Here is a 12502-nt window from a genome sequence, read left to right on the forward strand (position 1 = left end):
CAAAAGTCGGAGACATTGCAAGCATACTGAATACACGGAGAAGAATTAACGCTGGCAAAATGGCCTCATTAAGACACCTTAGGAGGCTTTCGTCATGTTGAAAATGTAGATAAAACCTCAAATGGCCTTTTGTTGAACCTTCTCTTGCTGTGTTTTTATTTTTTTGGAAACAGCACAGACATCAATAATGGCTGACTGCTACTGTATTTGCCTCATGCGCTCATCCTGCCACATGCCAGTTAGCGAGCCATGGGGGTGAATATGTTTGCAGCCGCCGACTCGCTCCTCTCTGACTCTGGCCGCCGCATAACAAATAAGTGGAATGAATCACACAATCTGGGCCAAGTCCACCAGAGCCCCCAATTTTGCCTCCTTTTCTTTCCCTCCTCGCATCCGACGCAGTAGCCGAGTGGCCCACTTTGGAAGCCGCAGAGGCCTGCCCTAGTCACCCTTCATTTTATGCGGCGTTGGCTGCAGCTCGCCTCTTGTCTTCTTCCTTAGGTGGAAACGGTGCCGACTGATCAAGCCACAAGAAGCACTCCCCCGCCCCCCCCTATAGATTTCGAATCTTGGCCTTCCTGTGTGGATGAAAACACAACAGTCTGAAAAACTTCAGTTCCTGTTCAAACTGTCATAGAGACACAGACGACATGGCCGCTGAATGAATAGAGGCCGTCTGTTTACATCAAAGGCGTTTTTATCTTCTGGAGTTCACCACCAGCTTGCACATGACGGCCTGACAAAGGTGGGAGGTGTCCGGGGGGGGGGGTGTACTGGCTTCCTGCTTCCCCCGCTGTGGTCTTTGCGCTCACCAGCCAGTCCCGACGCCCGCTCGCTCGATGCAAATCAATAAACGAGACGTTTGAATGCAAAGGCGTCCATTTGGGGATCTGCATGCGACTCTTAAGGATGATTTGTTGCCATTCAGGACAATTAAGATGACATCACGCCACGCTCAGGAAGGGGAGGGGCTTTGACCCCGCACAAAGTGGACTTCTGTTCTCACGTCAGTCGCCACGGTTACCGGGGTGGAGCCAAAGGCAAGGAGGCTTATGTATTCATGAGAGTGCACGTTAAGTGTAGCAGAGGGTCAATGGCGAGAAAACACAATTGTCGCACAACGCTAAATAATACATGACGCTAAAACAAAGCCGCGGCCGGCTAAAATACGGCCGCAATAAAACCAGCGCACAGAGGAAAGAGTTCCCCCCTCGACGGAGAGTAACGACCTTTACGCCGCCGCCTCCATAAAACAAGGCGCTGACAGTCGGGAGCGCCTGTTTTTTGCGTTATTAACGACCTCACGTGGGGCCTTTTTACGCCTCTTAAATTGGAGCAAATTTCTCCCAAACTGCGCGCCAGCAGCGAGGCGAGCAGGTGCTCGGGAAGTCGTTTGTCACCGGCCGGCCGGCCAGCCGACGACGCACGTGCCGCCCGCACAAACAGATTTTTTTTTTTTGCTCTTCCTCATATTTGCATCTGCTAGCCGTTTCCTCGTCATCATAGTAAACACCAGTTGACAATTGTGTCCCCCCCTTCCATAAAATGTCTGCCAGTCATAAGCACACAACCATAAATAACAATGACGGTGCTGTAGAAAGCAAACAAGATTTGCATACAAATGTTGACATTAGCCAAAAGTTCCTCTCGTGGCCGTTTAGTTGGACGTGAGGCAAGCATTGTCATGTTTTGTACAAATTCTGCTATTGTGATTTGTTCTCGCTTCTGATTGGCTGAGGCATGTGATTCTTTTAAAAACACACCCAAAGCAGAATGATCAACATCCGTCAGCATTTGCGCTTCTTCAACCTTGTGGTTGATTCACCTTTATTTACCTCGTTTTATAGCCCCCCCGGGGGCGTCGCCCGCTGGACCAAATGAGGCCTGTGATGGGCTGTTTTGCTTTTATCGCCACCTCGCCGACCCCCACGGGAGTGAACGGCTAATGAACAAAGAAGGCCGATTGATCGCCGTTTGCCTTTGATTCCCGAGCGGCGACGAGGCGCACGCTTGGCTTGGCTTCTCTGATGGCCGCGCTCGCCTTTTCTCCGGGATGCTGAATTGCCGATTGTTTGCAAAGAGGGAGCGACGAACCAAGGGAGTGTTCAGAGAGGCAGGAAGTGACCCTATCGTGGGGGGGATCGTGAACCGGGGCGTCAGAGGGTAACAAGATCAAAGTGGACTGTGGGAACCAAAATGCTTACGTGGTCCGAGGGGTCGGAATTTGCCCTCAAATTTGAAGTGAAATATGAACTGGTGGAGTCCGGGCAATGACAGTGGCCTCTTTGTTACCGATACCGGTTCATTGCAGACAGACTATCTATTGACGTACGCTCCAAAAAAGAGATTTCATTTAATTTTCTTTTGTATTTTTATTTTATTGTGTCATATACTGGCAAAATGTACACCACCCGACTTTTGGATGACCGAGTTGTAACCCATCAACGCTCCTTTCAACGTCGTCCACCTCCAGTGAAAGTTCAGCAAGGCTGCAAGCGAGCACCCGGGCGCGCTCGCAGGAAGTTCTCGTTCCGGGCCAAATGAAAGATTGAATTATTTGTCCTTATCGCGTGGCCGGCACATGGCGGCCCGGTTTCTATTTCCCATTTCACACCTGGAATGTTGCGAGATAGCTCGTGTTCCTTTTGGACCCGATTGACAATCGGCAGTCAAAAGACGGAATTATCTATCGCAAGGCTACCGCCCACACGCCCCGCCCCCGCCCGGCTTCCTCCGCGCTGTTATTCGAGATAAACAATCAATAGTGCATTAATGCGTCCCGCTCTCCGAGCAATGTCACCGGCTCACTTTGAGCTGCTAATCTTGCTCAGCAACTGGAAAAATGATAGATTGGAATTTGACTGCCTTGGGGCCGTCATTCGCTCACGTTTGAGGTCAGCGCGTGTTTCCTTTGCTTCCTCTGGCGGCGTTAAAAGACGTACGCTCGCCTTCTTTACAGCAAAGGTGACCACGTTTATTGCAGAGCGAGGGAGTAGGGGGGGGTGAGGCGGGCGAGCAATCGATTTACAGCGAGGACTGGACGTTTTAAACATGATTCCCAGCCAGACATTTAAAAGCATTGCAGTGCTCTTGATTTGATGAGCGCTCCCCTTACGGAATTCTGATGACGTTCCTGTTCCTGCAGGAGGGAGGGCGAAGGAGGGGAGGGAAAGGTCGTTGGGCCGCGCTATGGTCCCGCTTCCTCTTTGCAACGTGACACATTTGCATCTGCATTCCCAAAGCTGCCATTGAGGGGAAGAAAAAGGGCGGCTTTTTGTTGGGAACCTCTGTGAGAAAAAAACAAAACAAAGGCGCACTTATGAAGAGGCCCCACTCGCCTTTGCTTCCCCCTCGACGCCAATCAAACACTCATTCGCTCCCCTTTCATTAGTGTACCCCTCCTCACGACCCCACAGCCAGACAAGAAGAAGACTCCGCCAAAGACCGAAGAAGACCTTCAATTCAAAAACCTGTTTATTTTGCAGCACTGACTCGCTCTGGTCATGTGAAACGTCTTTCGTTGTTTTAGGGAAGCGTCCTTGTCAAGTGCCAAGCTTCCAGTTTCGAGGAGAAAGAAAGAAAGGCAAGGAGTTGGCTAGAAAGTAATGTCGGGGCAGAAGGAGACCAAAGTGGAGCTCTTGTGTTGGATTCAAAAGAAAATCAGCTTCGGAAGATGTTAGCGTGGCACTTCCCAGCCGCAACCCGGCAAAGTTTAGAGAAAACAATCAAAAACTACAAACTAGAAGACATCTGGAAGATTCGACTTTAAATTAACCCCACCCCTAAGACTAACCTTAAACCTACCCTCGTGCTTGTTTGATGCTAATGTGAAAAAAAAATATCCCAGGAACAATATCCAAGATGGGGTCGCATTGTTTGATCCAGAAAGTCTTCTTGTTTTTCTTGCGTTGGCTGGCAAGCTCCCCGTAGAGGCGAGCTCTCGGCTTCCGATTGGTTGCACGGTTCAAAAAGTTCTCCGGACTTGCACAATGGGCGAGACGCAAGCTCAGCCACCCACACAAATAAAAGTGTACACGGCCCAAACGCGATACAGCGAGAACGTTGTGAAGAACGTGCTCATCAATGATGCAAGATGGCTGAGCAGATGTCAGCTTTTCCGTCAACACGGCTTGCGTCAGACGAGCCGGGTTGAAGCAGCGCCCTCGCGCTCATCTGCCGATTTACGAGGTTGCGGCAATTCATCTCGGACAAGTTCGCCGGGTAAATTAAGTCGCTTGTCCTGCTCGTGCTACCAGAAGTAAAAGCAGCGGCGTGTTTGCTATCCTCCCCCCCCCCCCTGTTGGAACAAACAATCCCCCAAAGCCTCTAAGGCAGCATGGTTGGTGGCGAGGAGGAAGTAGCTCGCACCCCCAGCCGCACGCATGTGTTGTTGACACCAATATGGTGGACGTCACTTGAGGTTAGAGTAAATAACATGAAACCTTTTTTTATTTTGTTGGGAGAAAACAATTTGGGAATCCCTTCTGTGCACCACTTGACCTTAGCATCTTGGCTATTAGCAGCACTTTTTTTTTTTTTTTTTTTTTGTCAAGCACCACCTGCCGCTGTTAGCGTACCCTTTGACCTCTGCTGTGTCACCTAATCTCGCTCTCTCCGCCATCTCAGCCCGCTCAGACTCTCTTAAAAGCCACTTAGAGGCTCCCAGACCAGCAGATTGAATTAAAGCTTTGGTAAATCAAATTAGCGTTAGAGTGAGCGAAGCCTCGTAGGAGCGTCCCGTCTGGACGTCGCGTGTCATGGGGTGACATCATGGCCGCCTGTAACATTCTAATTGGTGGGCGGGGAGCCGCCCATTCACAGGCCTTGAATGCTGAATCAATTGGATTTGTCCGAGTGGGGAGATTGGTTTTATGAATTTGCCATTTGGAGATGTAGCAACAGTTTTACAGCCCAAAGCAGATCAGGATTGAGAACGACAGCACTGTTTTACCACATTAATAAAATATATATAAATATATATGTACTTATAACCCTCAGAGCAGTGATGCTAATGAGATTCTAATTCTAATTAATACAAATGGAATGTTTAATGCAATTTTTCCATTTCAAAGAAAGTCCAACGGCGGCGGCGTTGTTGCCCGAGCACACAGTGGGATTATCCTCTGGCAAACAAGAACCCGAGTTTGCCTTCATCGCCTTGATTAGATCAAATTGGCTCCAAGCTCCTGACACTCGAGGGGGGCTTCGTAGCGGCGCCAAGGCTCCGCTGGCCAGACCTGCCCCACTTCCCGGGCCTTCCTGGCATATCCGTTGAGTTGTTCTTTGTTTTTCAGATTCGATCTGCTCTGTGGTTGAGTCGCTGCTCCACGCAACCATCGGAGCCCCCCCGTACTGTCCGCAGCCCCACCCTGCCCTAGTTTTCTCGGGAAACTGGAAGCTTCACAAAAACAAGAAAGAAGGCCACTCAGGGAGGCTAAATGACGGGAACGTCCTCCACATCCTTCACGGCATTATCGATAGAGTCTTCCGTGTTGCGTCTTTCTTGGGGCATTGAAATCGATAGCAACCGGACTGCTCTGTTTATTTTCTAAGACGTTCGACCCGTCCAGTCACATGACTTGATGAAGCCTTCTCAGATGAGAAGAGAGTTGTGAGCCTTTGGAGCTTCCGTATGTCGAGTGGAGCTTCATTACCTCTGCACCATTTCACCCCCTTGCGCTGCCCAAGCATAATTGGAGGCCCGCGAGACCCCAAACGTCCATTTGTCACGTATTGCCGTCAATGCGGCCCGTCACGGGATGACCTTTCCTCAAAGTGGACGGCTTTTGCCGCCCCCGCCAGCATGGGCTTGTACACTAGCGTGCTATTCTTAGCGACGGCGTCCTTCCGGCACACGTCGGCTCGCTCCCGTTCGACAGGTAGTTTGTTTGGAGCGCCTTCCATTTTATTTCTTTCCCGGCTTGTCTGAGGAGCGCGCTAATGGTGGCGAGGGAGCCCACAATGACGCCTGCTTTGCCTGTTTCACTCGAGGGGGGGATCGTCGGAAAAATAGCAGCTTTGCTGATGTGCCGCCTGTTCATTTACAGAAAAAAAATGATAAGAAGAAAGTCAAAAAGGCTTTTTGTGCACACAATGGAATCCAGATATCATTCAGCAAATAGACAGGAGACCATTATCCACAGGAGGAGGGGTGACAGGCCCGGGGGGAAGAAATGTGCGCACCAAGACAGCCAATCCCCCGCCCCCCCCACACAAGCCTCAATCCAAGCAGCAAAGAGACTTTTTTTTCTCTTTATTTTTAAAAGCCGCAGTGTTGCTGTCATCTGCAATAACGCCCATCATTCCTCCTGCAGGCTGCTGGAGAGCACAAGCGAAGCACACGCGCACACGCACGTGCGCAACGACTCTGTGGCAGCTGAAGGGACGACCTTCAGCCTGGTGCGCAAGAAGCATCATGACTGCAAACCAGGCAGGCATGACTAATCGATCATTGATTCGTCAATTTTGAGGCCACGGGATTCAAAGTTAGCTCATCGCAGCTCGACGAATATGCAGCCTCAACGGGCGGCTGCAGAAACGTACGGGCAACGTTTTGGAAAGGTTTGGTTTGAGCCACTAGATTGCTTTCACACACAAAATGGCAGCAAGCGGCAGATCGTGACACAGACCCGACTAATCGATTTTTGATGCATCTGCATTTTGTCCACCATGTTAAATTTGTAGTGTGGAAGATGGATGGACAGACGGATGGATACGTTCCCCTGCAGGGCAGTGGCAAGGTCAGTGCAGCCTCAACGGGCGGCTACTGCTGCTGAAATTTGAGGAGCATTTGGAGGTAAACATTGTGTTGTCATTATGCTTTCACACGCACATGATTGCTGATTCATCATCTGTCAAGGATTTTTTCTTTCCCCTCTGTCAGGCCAAAATGTAAACCATGTGTTCTCTTTTGGAGTTCGACAGCGCTTCACGGGCCTGCGTTCAAATCTCCGGATGGTCCACCGGGTTTAGTGGTGAGGTGAGATATAAGTTTGCAGAAATGTTTTGATGGAGAGCTGTTGCAGTGGTGCATCTCTAATGACTTGCTCCCCTGGTCACATGACTCTTGTTCCGCTCTGTAGCGCAGCTGTGCTCATAGTGGATCCCCTATTAGCCCGCTGTCATCCCTCGGTCAATATGAGCCCACGCTCGCCCCCTCCCTGGTCCAAACCTCCATGTCGGCCGGCACCTCCCGCCCGACCGTGCCCTTGTGCCCGCCGCGCACTCGCTTATTAAGCGGCTGTCACGTTGAGCGGCCGGGCCCCAGACAGCCGTTAGAGGCTCACTGCAGGGCCGCTTAAGCTCGCGGGGCTTTGTGCCGGAGGGGGCGGGGGGTCTGCTGTGGTCCCAACAAACACACACACTGCAAGGACAGCAAGAAGAGAGTTTAAGGACGGATTTGCGCTGCCATAGCACAAATCATTTATTAAACCATAACTCTGGTTTGAAGTATGAATTTAAGAGCAACATTTAAAACGCTAACTTGCCTTGCTTGAATCCTTTTAATGGCTGACTAATGTTGCTTGGATCATAAATGTCAATATACATGTGTACATATATTTTCATATGGTAGGTAAAGACAGGCCTGAATATGGCTGACACTGAAATGACTTTGAAAAAAAGAATAGTTTTCAAGGCTAAGGAAAAATATAACCGGTCTATTTCCGTCATGTAAACTGTTCGTTACAGAAGCAAAATGTTCCAATTTGGGCAAGTAATTTAGCGAGTTGATTTACGCGCGGTGGCAGCGGTGACCTCCGCCGCTCAGCAGGAAGCGGCCGCATGCAAACAGGAGCCGCAGACGCGCCCGCAGCCATGCGAGACTTGATTAGATTTTGATAGCGATCTGGATCCGTGATTCCCACTATTAGATTATTACCGTGCAGCTTCACGCACACACACACACGCGTGCTGGATCGAGGGATTTCATTCCAAATCCAATCCCAAACTCCCCCCGCGTGCCGTCGCTGGGTCAAAAAATCGATTTCACCTCAAACGGAAGACAGACGGACAGATGGACGGACGGACGCTCGGTATCCTTGAGGGAAGTGACTCGAGTTGGAAAAGAAAATGTCTTTAAAAAATACCAACGTGAAAATATAACCTAATCTCTTTAAGTCTTTAATGTAAAAAACAAACACTTTTATCTTATCTCTTTTGCTTTACAAAAAATAATGCCACTTCACCCCCCCTAAAAAAAAATTGTTTTTCTTCTACAAGCCTTTTTGCTGAATCAAGTAGGGAGAAGATGGATGAGTCCATTGCGTGAGAAGGAGTTGCGCGAGTACAACCAGAGTAAATGAAGCATTTTGATGCGTTTCAAAACAAACAAGCATCAAAAATAATTAATTGGCCACGATAAACGTGTTGATTAAGACTACAAGAATACTGAGTGTTAAAAATAGACAAACACTTGAGTCATCAGTTGGAGGAGATGCTGGCGGGCGTTTGCTGCCGCCTCTTTGCACCTGAGAGGACCAACAGCCCGGCTGCAAGTTGGAAGGCGAACGCTCCTAATTAGAAACGCCGTGGCGCTCGTCCTGCGCTTCTGTGTGTGTCGAAGGCGGGGTGGGGGGAGGGGGGGGGAGCGGTGGCGATTGGCAGCCGCTTCTTCAACATTGGCAGCACTTTGTCGCCTCCCACCCAAAAGAACAAATCCAAAGTGATTTCATTCTGGAGCGCCAAGCGACTGTGTAAAGATGGACTTTTTGCTCATCCTCACTTGTGTGTTTGTAAACTCGCGGGTTCCTCAACAGGGGGCGCCGGGCCAGATCTGGACCAACTGTTCAACTCGTTGGACCCGCGGCTGTCACTCAACAAGGGCGACAACTCGATTTTTTAATTTTTTTTTTTTACAAATGTCATTATTACTACAAAATTCCGATTTTAAAAATGAGATTTTTATTTTGTAAAAAAATAAAATAAAAATGCTTATCCTCGAAAAAATACCCACCCCTTAAGGAAAGAATTGTTAAAAAAATAATTTAAAATGTTTTTTGTTGTAAGATTATGATTTACCTTATACTCGAAAATATATGGATTTGCGATAATCTCTCAAAAAAATATGAGTCAATAAATAAAGGTTTTCAAGTTAAAGAAAATCCACTCCATTCTTATTTCAAACCCACATTCAATCCTGGAGGACCTTTTTTATCAAGTAGTTTCTATATCAAAAAATGCACTTTATATGTTCAAACTTAATCTTAAACGTTCTAAATCAATCAATCTAGCTTTTTTATCAAGTAGTTTCTATATCAAAAACTGCACTTTATATGTTCAAACTCAATCTTAAACGTTCTAACTCCAGTCAGTGGATAGCAACATAGCGTACGGAGTAAAGCACTCCATTATCGAAGCTGATTGCCTTCTGTTCCAGACGTGGCCTTTGCAGACATTTTCCTCAAGTGGAACGCTTTCACTTTGAATTGACAACATCTGCTCTAGTCTGCCAGCTTTAGCCACTAAGAGCACACACATACACACACGCACACACAATCACTATGCAGCCTGTTTGGAAGTAGATTTAGGACTTGAGTGGAAGTGCTGCACAAAGCAGGAGAGCTAATGAGGCATTGTTCAGCGAGGTGTGAATGCAAGTTTATCTTTATGCCACACGGTGAGACAAACGAGGCATTTTTGGGGGGGTCATTGGGATTTAGGAGGACTTGCCACTGAGCTGCCATTCTGGCCCACATCCAGCCTCAAAATCCTCTCAGCGGAGACCCGTGGAAAAGTCACCGCGTCGTTGTCAGTCGTCGCGGCAAACGCAAAGTCGTAAAGACAAAGTCATCCGAGCAGCGCAGACGGCGGGCCTAACGGAAAACAGACGTTTTCCAGAATCGGGGGCCGGGAGCCTTTCTGCGGCTTGCAAATGTTCTCTTGTGGTCACATGATGACAAGTTAAGAGCAAACAAAGATGGCGGCCGCACAAAAAGACAAGTGTGCCCGTGTTGAATGAAAAGAATGAGAAAGATTTTAGCCAAGTGTCCGCTAAGTTGCACAATTTTCAGACCGCACATTTTCTCTCCAAAATATAATCACGATTTTTTTTTTTGGTTCAACAATTTTGACACCCCACAAGTGAAGATGGCTTGAAAAAAATATTTTTCACATTTCCCGATTCCTCTTGAACCGGAAAGTTAGCGCCGGTGTGCTATGGTCATACTGTTTTGTTTTAGCTGCAACATTCAACCTTGATGAGGCAGACAAGCTTGACATTTCTCACACAAACCCGGCCCAGATGTTTTCCTCTTGTCTCAGCAATCGCTCATACGATGCTGACGTTTTTTTTCTTTTTAATGCCAAGCTTACACAATTGACACTTCATTCGTCAGCCTAACGTGGAATCTGGGCTGTGCTACTCTTTTCCTCCGCAATCAGTCAAAAGCTTCTAATCTAACACAATTTCAAAAATAAACAACACAATTTTGAACTTCCACAAGGCAGGTAAGCTTGAAGTTACTTACTCACTCACATGGTGGCGCTGCATGTGACTTTTGCTTTGACCTTTTGTCTAATCTCTGTCAGACTTGAACTATGTCTAGAAATTACACGTGTCTCTCGAAAGGCCACACCCTGAAATAGTCTTAATACCGAGCAAATTGAGCGTGACGGTTACGATGCCAAGATTGAGTCTTTCTCATTTAGTTTCCAACGTGGACCGATTTAGTCGAACAAACAGACAAAACAAGCTCGCTGCCTGAAGGGGCTATTTGCGTTTCCAAATGTCGCCAGTATACATCCATTACAGTCACCGGAAAGTGTGAGGGGAGGAGGGGGGGTGGGGTTGCGTCTGCTAGGAGTTTTGCCATTATGAGCTGCAGTGGCGGAATGAACATCGGCCATCATCGCCAGCGACGTGGCCCATCTGGAGCGCACGTAACATCATCAAGTCTGGATCAGCGGTCAGCCACCATCGCGTGACGTCACGGCCCCACGGGGGCACGGGCCAGATGGAAACCTTTTCTTTGGAAAACCTAATCTGCTGAGTTGGTGACTTGACAGATCAAAAAGTGAGGTCTTAGGATCTCAACGCTGCTCGAAAAGATGCAAATGCCCCCTGATTGCGCTTAGTTGTTTTTTTTTCTTTCCTGTCCCTGCTTGTCACAGCAGTTCTTCTCACTTACACACATCTCCCGCACCCACACACACACACTCTGGACCCAACATATGAGCTCGTGCTATTTGCAGCCCCTTTAAATATTCAGCACCTGCCGTGTTCCCCGCTCGTCTTTGATCAGCCTCCGATTCCACTGTGCCCGCTTTCATGTGCAGGCATCAAACCGGCGCAACCTGCACCGTGAGCCTGCCCCGCTCACTCGCCCGCGCACATTTCTTCCCCTCTCAACGGGATGCTCGCCATCGCCAGGTCCACAACAGGCAACTTGTTCACACCAGGAGGAGGAGGAGGAAAGGAGCTGAGTATAGTCCAGCATGTGTCCTGCCCTCTCCACTCCTCATTAGTGTGTGTGTGGAAAAAGTGAGTGCTAAATCCCAATGCCGTCTAAATCTAAATCCTAAAATGCATCTTCATAATCACAGCTCAGCTGAGAGCTAAAAGTGACAAGTTTGCATGCCGGTTAACTAAATCTTCCAAAAGACACCCAAATCGAAACATCACTTTTCAGTACTAATGTGTACATTTTATTCTCTTCTAATTTTGCCTAATTTGCAAATCCAAACTGGACGGCAATAAATAAACAAACAATAAAACAAACAAAGCAACAAAAAAGGCCCTAGCATCTCGCCAGTAACCGCCCCATTCATGCACTGAAGCATCGTACCTGCACGTACCCGAGCAGCGGGGTGGGAGGGGGGAGGGGGTCGTTAGATGCGCCCCTGCCTGCGCGTGCGATATGAAGTTTAACCCCCCGCGATAAAAGCGCACAAAGTCGCGTGTCACCGAGGATCTGCGCCGCTACTCTGGAATGAATTCCGGGATGGGGAGGTAAAAAGTTTAAATCAAACTGGGAAAAGCTTTTTTTTTGGGGTGAATAAACATGAACGCATAAAGAAGTCGTTTGTTGCACAAACCCGATGATGCGAAACCCAGAAGAATCAGCCAGCGCACAAACAAAGCCGAAACGTCAGCCTCTCCTCACCTGCAGGGCACGACGGGAGCGGCGGCTTGGTCTCCGCGGAAAAGCGGCGGCGGCGGCCGGGATGGAGGGGAGGCTGCAAGATGCAGCGAGAGAGGAGTATCCGATTGAGAGCAGCCAGCGTACGTCGCCGCGCGTCCGCAGCAACTGCGTCCTCGCTGGCTGCTTGACACGGAGGCTGAGGGGACGCCAGCCGCCCATTGGCTGTCGAGTCCCCGGCAGCGGGCGGTGGGAGAGGGGGGTGACTGAGGGGGAGGGAGGGAGGGAGGGTGGGGGCGCTTGGTGGAGGACGGGGGGAGAAAAATAACGGCGTTTAAGTTAAACGCCTGTGTTTAAAGTTTCAATCCGTTTGAGCTCCAAACACTTTTGATGAAGTCACAATTTTTGCGAAGAAAAATCATTTC

General features: G+C 48.8%; 1 protein-coding gene across 1 annotated transcript in view; it reads right to left on the reverse strand.

The window, feature by feature from the left end:
* Positions 1 to 12302, reverse strand: part of cdh6 (cadherin 6) — a 29262-nt gene extending 16960 nt beyond the window's left edge. Inside the window, exon 1 of the mRNA XM_037279361.1 lies at positions 12102 to 12302. The gene's annotated coding sequence lies outside the window, so the exon portion shown is untranslated. The remainder of the gene's footprint in view (positions 1 to 12101) is intronic.
* Positions 12303 to 12502: the final 200 nt, after the last annotated feature.

This window comes from Syngnathus acus, chromosome 20, assembly GCF_901709675.1.
Source record: "Syngnathus acus chromosome 20, fSynAcu1.2, whole genome shotgun sequence".
Lineage (NCBI taxonomy): Eukaryota > Metazoa > Chordata > Actinopteri > Syngnathiformes > Syngnathidae > Syngnathus > Syngnathus acus.